This window comes from Tasmannia lanceolata, unplaced genomic scaffold (assembly GCF_043159265.1).
Source record: "Tasmannia lanceolata isolate RefF3 unplaced genomic scaffold, GAP_Taslan_0.1 ptg000025l, whole genome shotgun sequence".
In the NCBI taxonomy this organism is placed as follows: domain Eukaryota; kingdom Viridiplantae; phylum Streptophyta; class Magnoliopsida; order Canellales; family Winteraceae; genus Tasmannia; species Tasmannia lanceolata.
This window is the reverse complement of record NW_027518702.1, coordinates 2,055,438-2,064,594: the sequence shown is the minus strand read 5'-3', so window position 1 is coordinate 2,064,594 and position 9,157 is coordinate 2,055,438.

Here is a 9,157-nt window from a genome sequence, read left to right as displayed (position 1 = left end):
TACATAGTTCAAACCTGACTTATGAGAAAGAGTCTTCGGATTATGACTAACAAAGAGGATTTTTCCTCTTTTCTCTTTCTTCTTGGATTCCCCTTCTCTCTCTATCTCTTCTTTCCTCTCTCTCCCTCTTTATTCTTATTTTTTTCTCTTCCTGGCAGCTCTATTTATAGGTGTGCATAATACATGAATAGTAATTATAAATAGTGTCTCAATATTAATGAATAGTATATTTTTATCATAAATATCTTTAAAACGTAACATATTTTTATTATTATATTATTATATATTTTATTTTATATTATAAAACGAATGATTTTTCCTCCGTGAGTTATTATTATTATTATTTTAATATTTTATACGAACGGTTTTAGGCGGTGAGGTATTATTATTATTATTTTAATATTTATATGAACGGTTTTATATAGTCGATGGACTGGTGGAATTTATGGTGGTTGTTGTGATACACCGAACAATTGGTGTGTATGATGTACACCGGATCATCAAGACATGGTTATTCAAGCAAGGATAATCATATTGGGATCTCTAATAGTCGCATTGACAAAGTAGCCTTATTCTAACAATCTCACGACTAGCCACGAACTAAGAAGAAGATTAGGTTGAGTGAGGAAAACATCCGGTCAAGTTAGAAAAACATCATCGTTATTCCGATGAAGTTATGCCAGAAAGAGTTGAGTTTTTTAAAGATTTGATTGGTTTGAAAAACATCGCCTCAAGTAAGCAAAAATCGGCTCATTCTCTCTCTCTCTCTCTCTCTCTCTTCTTTCCTCTCTCCCTCTCCCTCTCCCTCCCTCTCTCTCTCTTTATTCTTATTCTTTTCTCTTCCTGGCAGCTTTATTTATAGGTGTGCATAGTGCATGAATAGTAATTATGAATAGTGTCTCAATAGTAATGAATAGTGTATGTTTATTATAAATATCTTTAAAACGTAACAGATTTTTATTATTATATTATTATTATATATATTATTTTATATTATAAAACGAATGATTTTTCCTCGGTGAGTTATTATTATTATTATTTTAATATTTTATATGAACAGTTTTAGTCGATGAGTTATTATTATTATTATTTTAATATTTTATACCAACGGTTTTAGTCGATGGACTTGTGGAATTTATGGTGGTCGTTGTGATACACCAAACAATTGGTGTGTATGATGTACACTGGATCATCAAGACATGGTTATTAAAGCAATGATAATCATATCGGGATCTCTAACAGTCAGCCTTATTCTAACAATCTCATGACTAGCCACGAACTAAGAAGAAGATTAGGTTGAGTGAGGAAAACATCTGGTTAAGTTGGAAAAACATCGTCGTTATTGCGATGAAGTTATGCCAAAAAGAGTTGAGTTTTTAAAAGATTTGAATGGTTTGAAAAACATCGCCTCAAGTCGGTAAAAAATCGGTTCAAAATTTTCAAAATATTTGGTTGAGTTTGAAAATCATTTGGTCAAGCATGAAAAACATCACCTTAATCCAATTACAGCGCCGTTAACGTCATCGTTAACGGTGATATAACGGCCCCATTAATGGCATTAACTTTGAAGTTATGCCAAAAAGAGTTCAGTTTTCAAAAGATTTAGTTGGCATGGAAAAACATCGGCTCAAGTTGGAAAAATATCAGGTCAAAATTTGAAATATATGAAGTCAAGTAGGCAAAGCATCGAGTGAAGTGGGAAAAACGCAGCGAAGTTAATCCTGATAACGGCGAAGTTAAACCGGATAACGGCGATGTTATGAAGGTTAATATTTTAATAAAAAATAATTATAAACATTTTTTTTTAAAGTTCTACTTATTTATGATTTTGTCACTTCGTTTCAAAAACTGAGTTTTTATCGCTTCCATCCTAAAAGTTTAGTCCCACGTTGGAAAATCGGAGAGATGCTCATTGAGAACTTACGCCTGTGAGTCCACAGGAGGGATTTCATGAAAAACTGTTAGAAAACTGGTTAATGAGAGAAGAGATTTGGCCAAAATTTCTGTACTTTGTCAATATTTATTTTACAAAATTATTAAAAATAATTATTATGAAAATTGACCATTGGATTTCTAAAAGAGATGACCATTTCATCGATATGACCGTTGGATTCCGTTATATTTAATTTGAGGGTGTTTAGAGAGCTCAATAGATGCAAACCTTTTGGGAAGGATCTGATTGCCTTCCATTGATTGATCAAAGGGGTTTGTCCTCCTAACGTGTCCCAATTCTTTTTGGTGGTTCTTCCATTACTCTTAATTGCAGTAATGGATTTTCTTCTGGCTTAGTCCCTGTTTGTTTTGGATTTTGAGAATTGATTGCGAGTCCCAGAACGGATTATCGGACCCAAAATCGGTTCTCAAAGTCCGAAACAAATAGGGCCTTAGTTGGTCCTCCTATAGTGTGTCCATCATTTCTTATTAATTGTCAATTTTTTTAATGGTACTGATTAATCGTCAATCTCCACTGATTGCTTCAAATGCCTTCATTCATCAGTCAGATGTTCAAATTGATGCAATTAGTTCAAGGCAGGGCCCATCCTATCTCGTAGTTCTCTTTATCTTGATATTCCAGCCGTCATTTCTTGGATCGAGAATCTTGAACCATCGATTGATTGTCACGTGTGCCTTGATAGATGATGAGGTTAATTGTTACCTTGGATTGTCCTTGATTGCTAATGTGGGCCTTCTTTGTGCCCTCAATTGCTTTAGATAACTTCTTCCTTGCTAATTCTCCCCTAATCAGTTGATAGGCTATGATGACTGATGAGAAAATTTTTGGACCGGATTGATTGATCTTACTCAGCCTTTATTTACACACATGGTTGATACTAGTGAGCCCCACCATATGAATTGGTTCATTTTAATTCTAAACAAGGCTAAGGAGAGAAATACGGTCATATGAATAGAAATTAAAAAAGAACTTCATTTGCAGAACAACCTTGGACATTTGCAGCTTCAATAAATTTCCTAATAATACAGTAGTATGAATAGAAATAAAAAAAAAGATCTTTTATTTTTGTTATTGGAAATAACAGTTGCCTTCCATTGTTTAAATATGGAGACTCTTCTCTAAGGGCCTGTTCAGTTGCCCAATTTTTGCGGAAAGGAAACGGATTTTAACCCCAAATCCGCAGAAAATAGCTTCAAATCACCGTTTTGTTGCACGGAGACGGAAACGCGAATGTGACGTGGTTTCCGACTTATCCGACGTGGGTTATCCATTTCCGTCATTTGAAATCCGAGTGTGTTAGTCGAATTTGAGCCTCGGAAAAATAGAGGAAAAATAGGAGGTGCGCGGTTTTAAGAAAACCCACGGAGAAAACCTCCCAACTTCGTCTTCCTCCACGGAGAAAACCTCCCAACTTCGTCTTCTTCCTACTGTACTCTTCACAACTCCTCAAAAATCAACAGGTAAGTCTCCTCCCTCTATCCTCTTTCCCTCTCTTTGTATTTTTTTTTAATTTTTTGGTCGTATAAATGTGTCTTTTCTTCTTCTATCTTGGAAACCCTCATTTTTTTCATTTTTTGTTGGAAACCTTAGTTTTAAGGTTTGATATGTGTTGTAAACCATATATTTGACCATTTTTTTTGTTCGACAGCCTCTTTTTTGCTGGAAACCCTCTTTCTTGCCATTTGTCTTTCATATTTGTGTTGGAAACCCTCATTTTTGGGTTCGATCTATGATCTAAACCCTTTTTTTGGTATTTTCTTTGTTGGAAACCCTCTTTATTGCCATTTCTTTTCCTGGTGTTGGATCTATGTTTGAAACCCTCTTTTTAAGCCCTTATTCTGTGTTCCAATAGTGTAGGGAACCCTCTTTTTTTTATTTTCTCCATTTCAGTTCATTGGCTTGGATTTAAGGGTTCGGATTTAGGCATTTGAGTTTATTGGATCTGATTTATTGTCTGTGAGCAAAATGTTTGTGATCCAATAAACCGAGATTCTCATACTTGTTGATTGTTTGTCTGTGATGCCCAATACTGTTGTTTAATCTCTGGTTTGCTTTCCTTTGTTTTGCAGGTGGTCACCCTCGCATTTCATTTCCATTTCCAAGAACTATTCCATCATTTTCAAGGTAATCAACACTCACAGTTATTTTATTTTTCCTATTTAGGTAGATGTGCTTGTGTTGTTTGGATGTGCTTGGATGGATGGATGGTTTATGGAGGGGTTGTTTATGGATGGATGGGTTATGGATGGATGGTTTATGGAGTTGTTGTTTAAGGATGGATGGTTTGTGGAGGGATAGTATATGCATGGTTGAATGGTTTATGGAGGGAGTGTGTATGGGTGGATTGATGGTTTATGGATGGAAGTGTTTATTCTTATTGTGTTGTTTGTGATTATGTTGATTGTTTTTTTTTATTTTGTTTAAGATGCCTTATTTGTGATTGTGTTGTATTTTCCATTGAGTTATTGAGTTCTTATTTAGAGTAAGATGCCTCGTCGTCCTACAAGGAGGAAGAAAGAGTTGATGCGAAGAGCTGAGTTGAAGCGTAGTAATGAGCTAGTTGGGCAAGCAGTCGCACTACTAATGGCTGGTACTGCTGCTATGTTAGTACTTTGGAAAGAGTACTACGAAAGTATCTTCTCAGAGCTCCATATGAAAGCAATTACTTCACGCGTCGTACGTTCATTTCCTTTGTCATCGATTCAAATGAACATTGCCATAACTTGCTACGGATGAACGTCACCTGCTTTCGTCAATTTGTCGAAATATTTAAACGGGCGGGAACCCTGGAAGATACAATCCATTGTAAAGTGGAGGAGCAAGTTGCAATCTTCTTGCATATTATAGCACATAATCAGAGGGTTCGAACTATTCGAGCATGTGCTAGACGTTCAGGGGCGACTGTTTCGACGTATTTCAACAAAGTACTAAAGGCAATTTTGGGTTTGCAAGATTTCTTCATCAAACCACCGACAGGTGAGACACCATCGCAGATTGAGGGGAATCCAAGGTGGATGCCATATTTCAAGGATTGTATCGGTGCAATAGACGGGACATACATACGTGCTAAAGTACGTATTGAAGAAAAACCAGCCTACTTTTGTCGTAAGCATTTTATAGCTCAAAATGTTTTGGCGGCCTGTGACTTTGACCTAAAATTCACGTATATCTTAGCCGGATGGGAGGGTTCGGATTCCTACTCGAGAGTGTTAGCGGATGCATTAACAAGGGCTGACAAGATTTCACTTATTCCAGGTACATTGTATATGACATAGTTACATTGTAGTAAACAAGTTCCCACTTATTACTAGTTGCTGATATAGAATCTTTATTTATTTGTAGGAAAGTTTTACCTCGCCGATAGCGGGTACCCTCTCTTACGACATTTCATTACCCCGCATCGTAAGACCGCATACCACCTAAGTGAGTGGAGCGGGCGGCGTCCACGGACTAGTAATGAGTTGTTCAATCATAGACACTCATCCTGTCGAAATGTCATTGAACGCACATTTGGCGTCTTGAAGAAGCGTTTCAATATTCTTAATGAAGAAGCAATGTACAATATTAAGAAGCAGATTGACATCTTCTTGGCATGTTATTGCATCCATAATCATATTCGGCGTTTCATACCTAATTATTCAATACTAGAAGATGTGGACAACTTTCTAGCTGGACAACTCTTGCTACAAACTGTGGAAGATGAGGACATACCACGAGATCCTCCTCAATTAAGGGATGATGACAAAAGAGCAGGAGAGGAAATTAGAAACACGCTTACCATACAGATGTGGAATGATTTCAGTAGACGTCATTGACGTTAGGGGATTATAGTTTCACTCCATATATGGTTGGAGTAATTTTGTTATGTTTTGATAGTTGTATGACTCTTTTACTGTTTCGAGTAACTTTGTTATGTTCTGATGGTTGTATGTGTGTTTATTCAAGTAACTCTGTTGTTATTAGTGTGATGGATTAAAATTTTGAAGGAAGATAGTAGCTAGTTGTTTTGGATGATGTATGTTGTATTTTTTTATGCTTTGATGATGTATGTTGTAACTTTGTTATGTTTTGATGGTTGTATGTTGTAACTTTGTTATGTTTTTTTATTCAAGTTGTTATATGGATGTATGACTCCTAACAAACATATATGTGCATATTGAATCAGAATGACAACTGAGCCACAAACCTCCCAGAAGAGGGGGAAGAATATCATTTGGAATGACCAAATGGACAAAGTGCTCGTAGATACCCTTCTAGTTCAAATCGCAGAGGGGTACAAAATCCCAAACGGTTTTAAGGATCATGCTTAAGTAGCTGCAGCCACTGCAATGAATGCCTTTTTCAACCTCCAACTCAATTAGGAGCACATAAAAAACCGCATCAAGACTATGAAATAAACATACAAGAGTGTTTGCATCATCCTCAGTAGAAGCGGTTTTGGTTGGGACAATGACACCAAAATGGTCACCTGCGAGAAAGAGGTCTACGATGACTACATCGCTGTAAGGAACGCTTCCTCTCAAGATACAATCTTCTTATAGTAATACCATATCCAATATCTTCTTATTTTTTATGCTCCTTGTCACAGGCTCATCCAAAACATAAGAAACACTTCACTACCCATCATGTTTTGCATGACGATATGTGCAAAATCTTTGGAGATGAGTTCCCGAAAGGGGTCAGGTCTAGGACGCATGAGAATCTAAGCATAGCAAGTTCGCAGCCAGTCAGTCTTGATGACATTGGGGATGACTTTGCAGATGACCATACCCCCATGTCTCAACACCCACTATCTCCAGAAACAGATCCCATTAATGGTGGTAGTGAGACATCTCCCTTAAGACGGGCTGGTACCAGACTACAGAGGACTCGTCAAGGTGGGGCACATTTGGACAATATGTCGCATCTCTCAACAAGCATGGACAAGGTTGCCGATGCCCTCACAGGTGCGCGTGCCCCTACTTACCTTGCACAGCTTTGTGAAGCTGTTAGAGGGGTTGGCGGTTTTTCGCAGGATATCTTGTTGAGGACCACAGAGAATAGAGTTCCTAAGGTGTTCCTAAGGTGTCACCTCATATAGCTTATATGAGGTGGCGCTCACAAAACATAAGGGGCCCACATTTTTAGGGCGATCCAAACCACTCATTTGAAAGGCCCTTAGATGGATATGGTGCCTACAAAAAATCAGGTCCATAGGATCATCCTACCCCTTCCATTTATAGAGGTTAAAAATGGGCAGATTTATGGAGGTCTATACCCATCCATTTCAACCTCCACAAATGGAAGTGTTAGGATGATCCTATGAAGTTGATTTTTTGGGCACACCCTATCTTTGCGAGGGCCTATCAAATGAATGCTTTGGATCATCCAAACAAAGTGGGCCCCTTATGTTTTTAAGCGCCACCTCATATAAGCTATATGAGGTGACACCGTAGGAACTCTATTCTCTCTCTCTCTCTCTCTCTCTCTCTATATATATATATATATATATATATATATATATATATATATATATATATATATATACTAGTAAAAAACCCCATGCGATGCATGGGCCGACAAAGAACTGTACGGACTACATCATTTGGTCCAAACCGTCCATGTGATGGAACACAACATCAATAGGTTGTGCCCGTAAAATCATTTACATAGGCTGATCCTAGCCCTCCAATCTATAGAGGTTTCTATAATCTGTTGTTCGTCTGAAGGTGCCCGGAATTTGTAAATATTTTTACAGGTGTGCGAAATTCTTAATACCCTCAAAAAATTAATAAGGAAAAGTAGTTTTTTCGTAATTGTCATATTTTGATACCTCTTCTTTGTAGTTTTTTCCGTAATTGTCTTATCCAGGTACCCATTGTCCGTAATTTCCCTCCCAAACTTTACTACGTAATGATTATTATTGCTAGCTTCGTTCTTTATTGCTAGCATCCTTTCAAGAAATAGTATTTTCGTGCAGTTTTTCATCACATCTAATAAGACAAATCTCTGAATACATACAATTGTAAAGGATGGGCGAGACATAGCATTTGGAGAAGGTGGCTAGTGAACATTCATACCTTTTTTACCCTCACAGATAGTATGTACAGATATGTGGGGAGGGCAAAAAATGGTAAAAATCATCCACATTGACGTGTTAAATGGACAAAATTCTCTCCTTTTCTCTTCTGCTATATAGTAGTAGATATATATATATATATATATATATATATATATATATATATGTGGACCCCGATCCGAGAGAGAGGTGGGGGACGAGCCCCCAACGGCCTCTGGATCATCCACGTGTGAAGGAGAACTCTACCAAGGAACTCTCGAAATGGTGCCACCATCATAGCATAGCACAAGTGGCGATATAAAAGAGATACCTCTCGATTCGGGAATAAATCCGGATTCGAGACATACCTAAACAAACTCAGAGTCGCCATCCATGGTATACGGCCATGGATCCTTAAACAAATATGCTCTGTATACCATGGATAATCAGAAATAAATGGGTTCGTGCCTGATTACGAATGGAGAAGGTCCGAAGAGTACCCCCAATTCGCCCGAGTGCGAACACTTGGTCTCTTATGCCATTTTTATTAATTCCAAAGAATTTTGGGCAAAATCATGTGAAATGGGAACAATCCTCAGGAGTCGTCTACTTAAGCATGCATTTTCTGAGAATAGAAATAATAAGCACACAAAAAATAAATGAAAGAAAGAAGTGTCACCTAAGCACTGCTAGATTTTGACTGTCATACCTAATAGGTGTCTAAGTTTAGGTGTACAGACACATGCACGCTACAGCTAAAGGTATAAGGTCAAAACAAGATATAGCAAATATGATAGGCAGAATAAGCAGGACAATAAAATAAGCAAGTAAATGAGACATAATGAGCAGTGAAAGTGATAAAGTATAAAAAGAAATACAGCTAAGCATATAAATAAGAAATAATAAACAAAAATAAGTAAAGAGTTATAACTAAGCATGTAAGTGATCAAATAAGAAAATAATTTCAATCTAAAAGAAAACACACAAGAAAAATGATAACCACAAATACAAAACTCTAAAAAGAAACATTAACAACAAATCCTAAGGTTCTAAAATTGTCCTCGACTCTTGGATGGTCTGATATTCATCCAAGCGGCCTACGTATTCCCGCCTCCACAAGAATCAGAGGGACGTAGTTCTTCGTGCCTATTCTAAGCTATGATGCC